This window comes from Ictidomys tridecemlineatus, chromosome 6 (genome assembly GCF_052094955.1).
Source record: "Ictidomys tridecemlineatus isolate mIctTri1 chromosome 6, mIctTri1.hap1, whole genome shotgun sequence".
NCBI lineage: Eukaryota > Metazoa > Chordata > Mammalia > Rodentia > Sciuridae > Ictidomys > Ictidomys tridecemlineatus.
In genome coordinates, this window is record NC_135482.1 from 66047186 (window position 1) to 66062121 (window position 14936).

Consider the following 14936-nt stretch of genomic DNA (forward strand, 5'->3'; position numbering starts at 1 on the left):
GGGATGGCTGGGTCAAATGTTGATTCCATTCCCAGTTTTCCAAGGAATCTCCATACTGCTTGCTAGATTGGTTTCACCAATTTTCAATCCCATCAGCAATGTAAGAGTGTGTCCTTTTCCCCACATCCTCACCAACACTTATGGTTGTTTGTCTTCATAACAAACATTTCATCTCACTCCGGTCATAGCTGCCATTCTGACCAGAGTGAGATGAAATCTTAGAATGGTTTGATTTGCATTTCTCTAATTTCTAGAGATTTGAACATTTTTTCACATATTTTTTGATTGTATATCATCTTCTGAGAAGTGTCTGTTCAGTTCCTTGGCCCATTTATTTATTGGATTTTTTTTTGGTGTTAAGATTTTTGAGTTCTTTATATATCCTAGATATTAGTGCTCTATCTGATGTGTGTGTGGTAAAAATTTTTTGATTTTTTTTTTGCTGAGAAGATGCTTTTGAGTTTTAATTCATCATAATTGATTCTTGAATTTAATTTTTGTGCTACAGGAGTCTTATTAAGGAAGTCAGGGCCTAATCTGACATGATGGAGATTTGGGCCTACTTTTTCCTCTATTGGGTGCAGGGTCTCTGGTTTAATTCTAGGTCCTTAATCCACTTTGAGTTTGAGTTTTGTGCATGGTGAGAGATAGGGTTTAATTTCATTTTGTTGCATATAGATTTCCAGTTTTCCTAGCACCATTTGTTGAAGAGGCTGTATTTCTCCAATATATGTTTTTGATGCCTTTGTCTAATATAAGATAACTGTATTTATGTGGGTTAGTCTCTGTGTCCTCTATTCTGTACCATTAGTCAACAAGTCTATTTTGGTTCCAATACCATGCCATTTTTGTTACTATAGCTCTGTAGTATAGTTTAAGGTTTGATATAGTGATGACACCTGCTTCACTCTTCTTGCTAAGGATTGCTTTAGCTATTCTGTGTCTCTTATTTTTCCAGATGAATTTCATGACTGCTTTTTCTGTTTCTATGAGGAATGTCATTGGGATTTTGATCAGAATCGCATTAAATCTGTATAGTGCTTTAGGTAGTATGGTCATTTTGACAATATTAATTCTGTGTACCTAAGAACAAGGGAGAACTTTCCATCTTCTAAGGTCTTCTTTAATTTATTTCTTTAGCATTCTATAATTTTCACTGTAAGGTCTTTCACTTCTTTTGTTAAATTGATTCCTAAGTATTTTATATTTTTCTGAGGCTATTGTAAATGGGATAGTTTTTCTCATTTTCCTTTCAGAGAATTTATCACTGATATACAGAAATGCCTTTTATTTATGGGTGTTGATTTTATATCCTGCTTCTTTGCTGAATTTATTTACTAGTTCTAGAAGTTTTTTCTGGTGGAATTTTTTGGGTCTTCTTGGTATATCATTGGCAAATAGTGCTAATTTGAGTTCTTCTTTTCCTATCTGTATCCTTTGAATTTCTTTTGTCTATCTAGGCTCTGGCCAGTGTTTTAAGAACTATGTTAAATAGAAGTGGCGAAAGAGGGCATCCCTATCTTGTTCCAGTTTTTAGAGGGAAAGCCTTCAATTTTTCTCCATTTAAAATGATGTTGGCCTGGGGCTTAGCATAGGTACCTTTTACAATGTTGAGATAAGTATTATTATTCCTAGAAAAACTGTTATTCCTAGTTTTTCTGGTGTTTTGAACATGAAGGGATGCTGTATTTTGTCGAATGCTTTTTCTGCATCTATTGAGATGATCATATGATTCTTATCTTTAAGTCTACTAATGTGATAAATTACATTTATTGATTTCTGTATGTTGAACCAACCTGGCATCCCTGAGATGAACCCCATTTGATCATGGTGCACTACCTTTTTGATATGTTTTTGAATTCGATTTGCCAGAATTTTATTGAGAATTTTTGCATCTACGTTCATTAGAGATGTTGGTCTGAAGTTTTCTTTGAAGTGTCTTTGCCTGGTTTTGAAATCAGCATGATATTGGCCTCATAGAATAAGTTTGGAAGTGTTCCCTCTTTTTCCATTTCATGAAATAATTTGAGGAGTATTGGTAATAGTTCTTTCAAGGTCTTGTAGAACTTGGCTGTGTAACCATCTAGTCCTGGACTTTTCTTGGTCAGTGGGCTTCTGATGGCATCTTCTATTTCATTGCTTGAAATTGTTCTGTTTAAATCATGTATATTATACTGGTTCAGTTTGGGTAAATCATATGATTCTAGAAATTTGTTAATGCCTTCAGTATTTTCTATTTTATTGGAGTATAAATTTTATACTTATAAAATTTATATTGGAGTATAAATTTTCAAAATAATTTCTAATTATCTTCTGTATTTCTGTAGTGTCTGTTGTGATATTCCCCTTTCATCACTGATGTTAGTAACTTGAGTTTTCTCTCTCCTTCTCTTCATTGGCATGGCTAAAAGTTTATCAATTTTATTTATTTCTTCAAAGAACCAACTTTTTGTTTTGTCAAATTTTTTCAATTGTTTCAATTTCATTTATTTCAGCTCTGATTTTAATTATTTCCTGTCTTGTACTGCTTTAGGTATTGATTTGCTCTTCTCTTTCTAGGGCTTTGAGATGCAATATTAAGTCATTTATTTGTTGACTTTTTCTTCTTTTAAGGAATGAACTCCATGCAATGAACTTTCATCTTAGTACTGCCTTCATAGTGTCCCAGAGATTTAGATATGTTTTATCAGTGTTTTCATTTACCTCTAAGAATTTTTTACTTTTAAATCTCTTCTTTGATGTCTTTTGCAATCCATTGTTCATTCAATAAGATGTTATTTAGTCTCTAGGTGTTAGAATAGCTTTTATTTTTTATTTTATGATTGATTTATAATTTCATTCCATTATGATCTGATAGAATGAAGGGTAGTATCTCTATTTTTTTGTATTTTCTAAGAGTTGCTTTGTAGCATAATATGTGGTGTATTTTAGAGAAAGATCCATGTGCTGCTAAGAAGAAAGTGTATTTGCTCATTGATGGATGAAATATTCTATATTTGTCATTTAAGTTAAGTTATTGATTGTATTATTGAGTTCTATAATTTCTTTGTTCAGCTATTGTTTGGAAGATATATCCAGTGGTGAAAGAGATGTGTTAAAGGTGTGTTAAAGTCACCCAGAATTATTGTGTTATGGTCTATTTGACTCTTGAACTTGAGAATTCTCTAGTTTTTTGATGAATGTAGATGCTTCATTGTTTGCAGCATATAAATTTATAATTGTTTTGTTTTGTTGATGTATGGTTCACTTGAGCAGTGTGAAATGTCCTTCTTTATCCCTTTTGATTAACTTTGGCTTTGAAGTCTACTTTATTTGATATGAGATGGAAACCCCTACTTGTTTCTGTAGTCCATGTGAGTGGTATTTTTTTTTTTTTTTTGGAGATTGTGTTCTGCATGGTGTACTCTACTGTAGACTTTTCAACTGAACATATTATTTAATTTATTGTGCCTTTCATTTTCAAGGTTTCTGTTCTTTTTCATTATCTTCTTCTCTTTATTTAATTGCTTGTTTATACCCTGTACTGATTTCCTTAATTCATTTAGTTATTTTTCTGTGTTCTCTTGGAATTCTTTGATTATTTTTATAGTCATTCTTTTGAATTCTTTTTTATTTTATTTAATTAAATATCTTCAGAGTCAGTTGCTGGTGAATTATGAACTATATAAGGGGCCAGGTTACTTTTTTGTCTATTTCTTGTATTTCTTTCTTGGGTTTTACACCTATGTTGTAATGGATTTCTCTTTCACTCATATGTTTGGGCCTTGTTAGGGTACAGCCTCCTCTTGCCAATGTGTCCTAGAGTGATTTATAATGAGCACCCTCATAGGCATGTTATCCACAGTTTTTGTATTAATGTTGTTTTTGCTGTTAAGAGTGGATGTCCTTGAGTGGGACTTGAACCCCTCCCAATCCCCAGCCATTCCTACTTGGGGCCTGATCATTTTTTTTTTTTTGGTCTTTGCTATTCTTTGTATTAAAGTATCACTGAAATTTGAGCATGGTTAATTTGTCTGTGGAGCAAGTTGTGCTCTCTTGGCTGGGTTTAGTTTAGCAGTAGAGGCTCTACCCTGTGAACTTGTAGTGGCCCTATAGATTCAAAGCACCGAAAATGGGAAACAACTAAAACAGATAACATACCGCATTATGTATGTGATGTTTACAACACTAATTACCACAAAAACAGGAATGGTGAGGTCAGCAATTTCCAATAGCAAAAACAATAAATAGCCATGAACTAGATCTGCTATTAAACAGCAGGTATAACTACACCATCCACAGTATTAGTAACTGCAACAACAACACCAGTGGTGGGAGCAGGGGTTATATAACCAAATAGTTCTAAAACATAGATCTTTAAAAGAAGATATCATAGGAAGGTAAAAGAAAGTTTAGAATGTTCAAAATGTGAACAGAGGGAACAGAAAGGATCTAGAAAGTGATGGCTATAGAGGAGGAGGAGATAAGTTCAGACCTTATCCATGTTTTTTTTTTTAATGCCATATTTGTTCATCAGATTTCTGTTATCCCTCCTCTCTTTGGTGAACCAGTGCCACTGCTGCTGCCACAACCAGATTAACCTCAATGTACTCCTTTTTGTTCTTTGTTCATTACACCTGAATTTTGAGTTTCTAAGAGACTTTGACTCTCTGATATTGAATTTCAGTGAATTCCCGCTTTTGCCCACCTCACTGAGAAGCAGTATTCCTGCTGTTTGAATCCTGAGCCACAGAATAATTGGAAATGCAGCCTTTCTCTAATCTGCTATGATGACTCTTCCTGAAAACATTTTTAATACTGTTGAATTAACAGGTGAATAGAGGGTATCCTGGTCTAGCTTTTGTTTTTGGTACAACACAAAAATTATGGTATCCTTTATTTTAAAAGTTCTCCATTAATTTTATGAAATTTTAATAATGTAAAATTGTATTAAAACTATTGTCAAGTGACCATCTAATGAGGTTTAAAATTTTTGAAAACTTACTTTATTGCTATAATGCATTCTGCTTATCATTATACTGGTGTGACAAATTCTCACCCTGAAGATTAAATTCTTTGTTGTATACTTACGTTCACTTATTTAGATCTTTAGAAAATACGTAACAATTCTACCTTCCTTGCCAGGTAATGTATTTTTATTTGCAAATATCTCCATCTTTGATGAATATTAGAAATGATCCTTTCTCATAGGAAATACTTTTGGAGTAGGTGGACTTTCCTTAGGTTGGGGGATTACTGTCAGGAGCCACTCTGGACAGAAGCTATGTGCATACCTCTAAGTCCTGAGTAAAGTGGTGCTGAACAGTTATGGTACCCTGTAAAACATTGGGCTTTATCTCCACTTGGATAAGGAACATGTGGCTCCAGGAGTGGGCGCCACCCAATGGGGTTGAATTATACCCACCTATTCCTTTGTTATCCTACCCCTTTGCCCTTTTGGGGATAGAATGTTCCATGGAACCTCCCCTTGTGTGTCCCCTGTATAAGAATAAAGAATTCCAGTGTCTTTCTTTCCACAGACCCCTAAGGTCACAGAGCCATCCCTGGATTTTGAAAAGATATTTCTGTGTTTGTGTGCTTTCTTCACCATTTTCTTAAGTTATTGGAATAGTCAGATTTTGTGAACCCAGCATAGGTCACCAGCTCGGATAGACGGCGATAGGTTCCTGTTGGAATGGTATACCAAAACCATACAGAACACAGAATATTAAAAATGAAAGAAGACTTTAGACTTTGCTAGTTATGCCTACTAATTTTTTTTGTAGATGAATCCAATATCTTTGTTTAGTTTTTTTTTTTATGTGGTGCTGGGGATCAAATCCAGTGCCTCGCGCATGCTAGGCAAGTGCTCTACCACTGATATGCCTACTAATTGTATGAGAGAAAACTGATGCCTGCACCGAAAATTAACAAATTCAAAATTAATTGATGACTTTATAATCCAGGTTTTCTCATCTTTTAATGCTGTTCTTTGAACCAAATGCAATATCCTACTTCAAAAACTTCATTGCTACATTCTACAACCCAAGAGAAAACCAAGAGGTCAATTTTTTATGTCACATTTATTTCCTCAGTTGTTATTTGCGGGCTCCTTTGTTTGGCAATTGGGATGTGCTTGGGTCTCACTTGATTTCCAAGTTCCTGGTTACAACCATAAGCTGTGGCAGGTCTGCCCACAGTCACAAATCTCTCTTCTTGGTCCAGTGATGTTTATCTAATATCTTCTCTTTTTCAGCCAACTGAGCTGAGTTCTAGATATAGTCACATGGGTAGAAAAAAATCAAGTTTATTCTCCTTGCTAGGTATTTTACTAGGCAAGTGGCACTGCAGTAAAAACAGTCGTCGTGGTGATGCTTCTACCCTCCTGCCCATCTCTCAAGACAGCAAACAGGATCTAAAGGAGGAGATCCACTAATTGAAGACCATATTCTCTCCAAGCATCATCCATTTCAGGACCTTTGCTGCCCTATGCTTGCTCTCTAGGTTGTACTAAAAAGAAAGAAAGCTTTCTGCATTAATATCTGAACCCAAACTGGGACTTGAGCGATGACAGAAGTTTTGTGAGTGTATGTGTGCCTTTAGATACATGTCATACTGTTGCTAAAATATTGGAATATCTTGTGAATTTTAATTATTTATAGGGGAAACTGTAAAATATTTAAAAGAAGTCTAAGAAAACACAGATTCACTGTAAAAAGTCACAGGGAGATGAAACCAATTTTCTCCATCACCTATAGCTCAGATTCTGTCATGAAAGGAATTCACAATGAGTCCTAAAAAAGGGCCATGTAGGATGTGGTCAAGAGAGACAGTCTTCTTTTTCATGTGGAGTGTCAGATGAGCGTAGAAATCAGGAGGGTTAAAGGGGTTGAGGAAATAGACTGTCCCCCACACTGTGCCTTTGCAGGCCTCATGCTCAAGTACCACACAAAATAGAACCCTGACAAAGGAGCGGATTATGCAAGTACTGTGTTTGACTCTTGATACCTAATTAAGTCCCAAAAGTAATGCAAGTTTCCTTTTTTTTTTTTTTGGGAAGGAAATGATGGGCCTCACATTTCTCAGTGTATTTTAAAACTGTCTACCTTTCCAACTCTGTATTCCATAACTTATCTCACTAATTCCCGAATACTCCTTTCTATACAGAACTATCTATACCTGACACACACTCTTTGGCTATTTGTCTTAATCACAGAGGCCCAAAAATCCTGGCCTGATTCTGCCCTTCTGTTTCTAACTTCTCATTCCGTGGAGATTCTTGCACTGGGCGGTACCAATCTGCCAGATGCTGCTGTCATGTTGGGATAAGTAACTATGAGGCTTGGGTTCCTGAGTACCGTGGGTAGGCAGGATGGCAGTTGAGGGAAAGGCAAACTGGGTAAAACACCTGATGGGAGCAGAGGAGTCCTTGTTCTTTGATGGTAAAGTCAGGGTCCAGGGTGGTAAGCTGATTGGCCGGAGTCCTGTATCTTCAGGTTGTGGGAAGGGGTTCTCGATGGCTTCATTCCAGTGCTGAACTCTGATCTAATCTTTGTGGGTGTAGCGAAATCTGGAAGCCTGGTGTTTCTGCGCCAAATGAGAGGAGGTTGTGGATGAATGAGGGAAAGATATCCCACCCTTTGCTCTCCCGCTCCCTGGCCTCCACTGACCCTAGGGATTTTGTTGTCACACTCCACCAGGAATGGGCAGCACTGGCTCTGGGACTGCAATTCCCTGATGAATATGGGGCCCACAGGAAAAAGCTCTTACTGGGCACTAGGAGATTAAGTGTCATAACCAGACTGAGCCTATGTTTTCATCAAGAAAATTCCTACTGCATGCTTTAGAGGATGATTAAGATCATAGATTCAAAGGATTTTTGACCAAAGTGGTTCTTACATGTAAAGGTTTATAATAATTACATTACAATTTATGTCAATATGAGGTCACCTATCAGTTAATCCTTCCATGGTTTTAGCCCAGAGAAGGTTAAAGCATAATGATCAATCTCTTTAAAAGGTATGGTTTTATTTTACAAGGGCCAACTCTCTGAGATAATGACAAATCATGTTCAAACAGGGACCTAGGGAGTTCATCTTTCTTTCCTGGTTCAGGCAGGGACAATATCTAAAACATGTCAAACTGATTTTTAAAAGCATATCTTTAAAGCCTTCTAAAGCAGGATGTTACCATCTTTCATGACTACTCAGGGCTCTGTTTCTCAGTGTTGCTACTGGAAATTATTCCTAATGTCTAAATTAAGTCTTTGGTGTGGTAACCTGATCATTTTTCTCCTTGTCATCTTCTTGTTTTTAAATATTTATTTTTTAGTTATATTTGTCAATACCTTTATTTTACTTATTTTTATATGGTGTTGAGGATCGAACCCAGGGCCTTGCAGATGCTAGGCAAGCACTCAACCACTAAGCCCCAACCCCTCTCCTTGTCTTCATGTAAAAGATTTCTGACATCTCCCAATTTGGGGACTCTCAAACTTTTGTTAATTTTCTTTTTAACTTTATTCTAAGTCTCTAGTTCCTTATTCCTTTATTCTATCATTTTCTGTTACCTTATTTGCTCAATTGAATAAAGAGAATTTCCTGAAATCTATTATGTTGAGGCCTAGGGCTGACCCTGGGATTCTAGGGATCTCTGACAGGGATTTAGACGGAGGTGGGAGGTCTTTCTTTGGTGGCAAAGGACCAACGTTTGCTCTTTTAGGAGGGAAGCTTCTGAAAGCTCAAGGCTCAGAGCTACCTATATTCTTGGATATCACACCCGTATCTAGGTGGATGTCATCTCCCTTGGAGACTATTAGAATAAGGCCACTTACCCAGTCTTTGATGAGGATGATATGAATGTCACGGAGCGGTTGCTCATTCCTGAGATATGGATACAGGAAGGAGGAATTCTGTTACCAGGTGTGGAAATTTCTACCCAATTGCCAAACTCACATCCTTAGTTTGGAGTATAGTAGTCAAAGTGGGAGGGGCAAGACTCATGGGAATGAATACTGATGACCTATCAGAGAGGCAGTTGCAGAATGTGGCACCAGCTGTTTGTGAAGCATAGTGAATGTGGCTACTGGAGCTCTGTTTAACCAGTGCTGGTCATTTAGGAGTTAGTCAAATGCCTCATCTCAGGGCATTACCCCAGGAACACATCTTACCTTCCCCCTTTTTTTTTATATGGAAAATAGATACAAAGAGAGTTGAATTCTTCTCACTCACCTGAATTTTGCTTTCCTCCCTCACCTTTCAGGAAGCAAAAAAAAAATCAACGCTAGCCATTAGATTCTACATCCACATTTTTATAGTTTGGGTAATGAGAAAGGGGTTCCCAGGGACCTGCGGTGACCTTTGGAAATCAAGTTTCCTTGGATAAAGGAGAACATCCTTCAAGCAGAAGAAATCCTGGCCCTTTTGACTTTTTGACATTCTGACCTCCCCATTCTGACCTCCCTAACGGTCAAAAAAAGGGGAAAAGTTTCCTGAGTATCTATCTCACAACGGATTCTTCCAGGCCAGTTTGAGGTGATTGACCAGGCTTGGAAGAAAAGTCAGACGGGGTCTTACCTGATCAGTCTGTTTTTAAGGATCCCCAATGATATTGGCACTCTGCTTTGTTGGAAGAGCTAGAAAAGTACAGAGTGTTCCAATACCAGAGAGACCTCAAGAGTAGTAAGAATCTCCTTTAGGGTTTATCTTCCTTCTGCCTCCTGGATCCACAGCTCAAGTCTCCTCAACCCTTCCATGGGCCTATGGAAGTCTCTGAGTTAAATATTATTTAATCTTTATTCACATTGAAGGTTCTCTCTTTGGGTTGTCATATACATTCTTGATAATCAAAGTGTCATCTGTTAATCAGCAGCTTTAGCATTATATGAAAGCCAGTTTCAGAACTACAAACCCATCTAGACCTACTGAATAAGAACTGTTTTTTTTTTTAAAAAGGAAACTACATGCAAAAGTTTGAAAAGCTTTGATTTATACCTTCTTTCTTGGATGAATGGAGGGAGAAGCTCCAAATATGATTTTGATTATAACTCTGGGTTCCTGGATATTTTGGATATTTTTCTGAAACATTAGAATTTGTATCTTGGCATTTAAGAACCTATAAATTGACTAATTTGAATAATCATTTCATTGCGACCTCCCCATGCTTCTATTCCTGCTAAGCTGCTCTCCTCTGTGCTGGCATATCTCCTCTGGTGAAAAGAAGAATGTCTGAACTAAAGGGCTGAGAGTGTCCTGAGGCCCTCAACACCAGTTCCCAGGGAGAAAGGCATCCTTTCATTCCTGCCCAGGTGCTATAGACTGCATTACTTGTGTCTTTTGCAAATTCACAGATTGAAATCTAATCCTCAGTGAGATGGTATTTAAAAGTGGAGACTTTGGGAAATAATTACATTGTGAGGGCTCTCTTCCCTTATTAATGATATTATTATTTCCTTTATAAAAAGGGAACCCAGTAACCTCCCTTGCCCCTTCTACCATGTGAAAAACATAGCAAAAAAAAAAAAAAAAAAAAACCCTCCCCAAACACCAAATCTGCCGGCATTTTGATCCTGCACTTCCCAGTATCCAGAACTGTGATCAATAAATGTCTGTTGCTTATGAGCCAGACAGTCTATGGTATTCTGTTTTAGCTGCCCAAATGGGTTAAGGTTAACTGGAATGGTCAGAGTTGAGTCTAGCGTGCTCATGGAGGCTTTAAGGAAAGCCAATGTCCAACTTAATTGGAGGTGGAAATGAAAAGAGGACATGTTCTCCAGCTCTAAGCCAAATGGAAGACCCCCAGATGAAACTTTGGGATGAACTCCTCCGTATTTCCTCCCCCATTTCATCCTTTGTTCCCTCATTCAAACCTTGGAATGTTTCTTTTTTACCTCGAATCCGGGCATCTTCCTGCAGCTGAAAAACAATGAGAATTCAGAGACTAAGGGGTATGTTCTTATCTGGACCTTCAGTGTACCAGGTATAGCCCAGGTCTGGTGTACAGATACCTGCTTGGGAAATATGAACTTCTTGGGAATAGATCTACTTCTTGGGAATTTGTATTGCCTTTGTATCTCTCAAGCCAAACCACTGTCGACAATGCCCTGCACAGAAGATAAACTCAGAACTACTGAATAATGCATGGATAGGTAAATAGGAGCAAGCTGTGGCTTCTTTAGGGCTGGGAGAAAAACAGTTCATTACTTACAGCTATAACTATTCACACAGGGAGCTTACCTCATTTATTATTTCTGGCCTACTTTACCTTTCTCACCGAATCTCTTGTGTTTCCTCTGAAAGAACCTTGAAGTACTTGTGGAGGACTTTTTAAAGAATCCCTGTTACTTACCTCAGGGCAAATAGCTACTGGTCAAATGCTTTGCTCCCCCCCACCCCCCAGCTCACTTGAGTCAAAATACTTTTTCTGCATTAGAATGCCCTTGTGCTGGGTCCCCTGTTTGCTTAATTGGAAAAAAGCACATCCCAATCCCATTCCGCCTTTCCATCCCCCTCTTTTGCTTGACTTTATTCTTACCTCAGTATTTAGGTACAAAAATTTCCCTTATATCTTTAACTAGGGTGTCTGTCTGGTCTGCATTAGCCTGGGGCTTCTGTGAGAGCAGGGACTGTATCTGACACCAGAAGAGGGCTTCAGCAGTGTGATGCTGGGTGGATGTTAACTATAGGTAGGTCCTGAGTAGCTGGAAGGCATTATACACAAAAACCCCTTCTAAACAAGCTCCTCTTCCTCCTATTAGCTCAAATTCGGCTTGGAGGAGATTTAAGGCCTCAGGAGACTAAAGTTCTGAGAAGGTGGAAGTATTTTGAACCCAAAGGCAAAAACCCTATGGAAATATCAACCTTCTGATTTCTATCTAGTGCTCCTTTCCACCAACAGCCAAGGAAAAGCATAGGCTGTCATATCAGGAAGGTAAGTTCAGACCCTGAGACAGGATACAATAGCATGGCTTCTCCCACCGTCCGTAAAAAGGGGTTCAGTTCTAAGGCCAAAAGTGGTCCAGCTGGTGAAATACAGGAAGCTTATCTTAAGGACTTCCCAATCCGTTTTCCCATCACTCCTTCCAAGAAGGGAGAGCAATATACTATTCCTAAGACTACAGGAAGTTTGAATTACATTTAGATTCTAATTTTAATGAAATTATATCTTTATTTAGATTAATCAAAAAATCTGTACCAGAAGCTTCCTGTTTGCCCTGGTTTATGATGTTTAGACTTCTCCCAAGTTATATGTTTTCCTATGTTTATAGCTTATGTAACTAGTTTGTTAATAATTATGTGTAGGGAGTACCTATTACTCTCTGCTGTAAACAGAGCAAAAAGAAAAAAAAATGTGACAGTGAACTTGATAGGACCAAGATGTATCAGCACCTTGAACAAACTTAAATAATTCAGTGTTCGGGGAAGGCCAACAATATAGTGCGTGCTTGATTACATTATTTATTAGATCATTGTTCAGAAAAAAGACTGAAATCTGTATGGAGAATCTGTATGGAGCAAAGGAGGAGACTCATCTCTCTTTATCCCAAAAGTTTAGTCCTGGCCTCTAATTTGCAATTCCCTGCAGTTAACAGACATACTTACCTAACAAGGCAGTTTATTATGCCACTTGGGAACTCCCTTGCACTCACCACTTATCAGCATTTTATATAACCACCCAGAGTATTTTTGCTGAGAAAAATCCTGGTAAATAAGTTTTCTCTTTATATTATCACATTTCCTCAAGGGAATTATTAGGCATTTTGCCTTGGATGTCTGGACTGACAAGTCAGTGCTGTTCTTGGAAAAGAGAAATCTCTAGATGAATAAACGAAGCTAAAACTGCAGTCAGAGTCAACATCTCAGTAGGGCATGGAAAAAGTGAGATCAAGAGCAGGCGATGAGGCCAGAAAATCTAGAGAAACAAGATTTAATCTCACCTCATTTTGTATATCTTTAAAAGCTGTCAGTACCTAAAGATGAAAATATAGAAAAATTAATATCGACAGACATTACTTTATTACAAAGGGATTTTATGTAGAGAATCAAGTCACCTAATCTCCCAACTATTAGACTATGGAGTATGAATGCAAAGGGACCGTGGCTTTCTAGTGCCAGCAATAAACTCCCATTGACTTCCATTCTACACATATCTTTTGGCCGCCATTTCTCCATATGGTAAATGGGTGAAATGCAGTGAAGCATTCAAAGAAGAATGGTCTGTGAACAAAATGTATAATGAAAATTACTATTATATTTCATTTCTGTTCAATCAGTCCTTGTTCTGAAACTAAGCATAGCTATTAAAACCGGCACATATTTGTACTTAGGTTATAATACACTGAAGAACAACAGCTAATAGGCGAGGATGTGGAGCACCTAAAACTCTGTTTTCAGGGATGTGTAAAATCAGAGTCACTTTGGAAAAAGTTCTGGCAATTTCATAGAAAAGTAAATTTATACTTATCCAGCTGTAGATAGATTGTATCTACAATGTCTATTGTATCTACAATAATTGTTGAAACTTTGGATTGCCTCATTTGGAGGAAAGGGTAAGCTTTATGACAGGTAATGGTATCTTGTTTGGTTAAAGTTTTTTTTTTTTAGATAATCAGTAGTTTTATTTGTGTATAATAGTGCACATGGAAGATTAATGGTCAAAGGAGTGGACTGGGCCAATTATCAATTTATTTCCTCTCAGCAACCCTTTGTTTACCCTTTGCTATATTACAGGTATCCAATTATTTACTGATTCTCAACAGGATGAACTTCTGACCTTTATAAAAGCAACTTGTTCTTCAGCTAATACAATAATTGTAAGAATATGAAATAGTTATGCTAATGTACAGCATTGTGATGAAAAAGATTACTTCCTTTTGTAAAACTTATGGAGCCATTAGAAATAGAATAAAAATTACTCATTTAGTATGTTCAGTGGAGGCTGGCAGAAGAAGCTTTGGAGAATTTCACCCATTTTAATTAAAAAAAAAACTATCTTTTCCTGCTTTTTAAAATATGGGACATACTATAAATTCAAAATAAATATAAAACAACCCAACACCCTATTGATAGGACTAAACAATTTCACGTATTACAGAATATCTGTCTCAACTATCTTCCACAAAGGAAGACATTTTTTGACTGAATCTCTCTAAATCAATTGAAACTGTTTTGTCTAATTCTTAAGTTGTAATACTCCCTTAACATGGAATCAAAATAAATTGTTTTTCCTAACCACAGGAAAGACAATTCTTCACATCCAGGGTCATATTCTTTTGCTTTCTTCCTCTCATACTTCACTGGTAAAATGGCCAGTAACCACAGGGTGACTTTTAATTGTATCCAGAAGCACAGAATTCTGCTAACTAGAGTGGTGCTTCTCCATGGAACCTGGGACAGCTGTTTCTTGCTCTAATCTAAGCCATGACCTTTATCCTAAACACCTTTACTTTGAAAATTCTTTTCCCCAAGGAGTGTGGAGGGGAGAGAAAATAACACAGTACTTGGGTTCACAAGGCGTTTTCTCTTCCAGGGTGAGTCTTAATCTAAACTCTTGTAAACAGAGATGGTGAATAATTGATCTAAAATGGCTTAAAGACATGGGGGCTGGGGTTGTGGCTCAGTGGTAGAGCACACACCTAGCACATCCAAGGCCTGGGTGCCATCCTCAGTATCACATAAAAATAAATAAATAAAATAAAGGTATTGTGTGTCCAACTGTAACTAAAAAAAATGAACATTTAAAAAAAATGCAAAGACATATCAGCCTTCACTGTAGGGCTCAGATCATAACTTTATCAACTGAATCTGACCAAATCTGTGCTTTTATTTAGGTCTGTGGCAGTCACTAAGAACTGAAGGATTAAACACTCTTAAAACCAGACTTCAAACAAACAGGACTTGTGACAACTTCAAACAGGTGGTGTTGGAAGGGGAAGAAAGAAGAACAGGCATGGAGAGAAC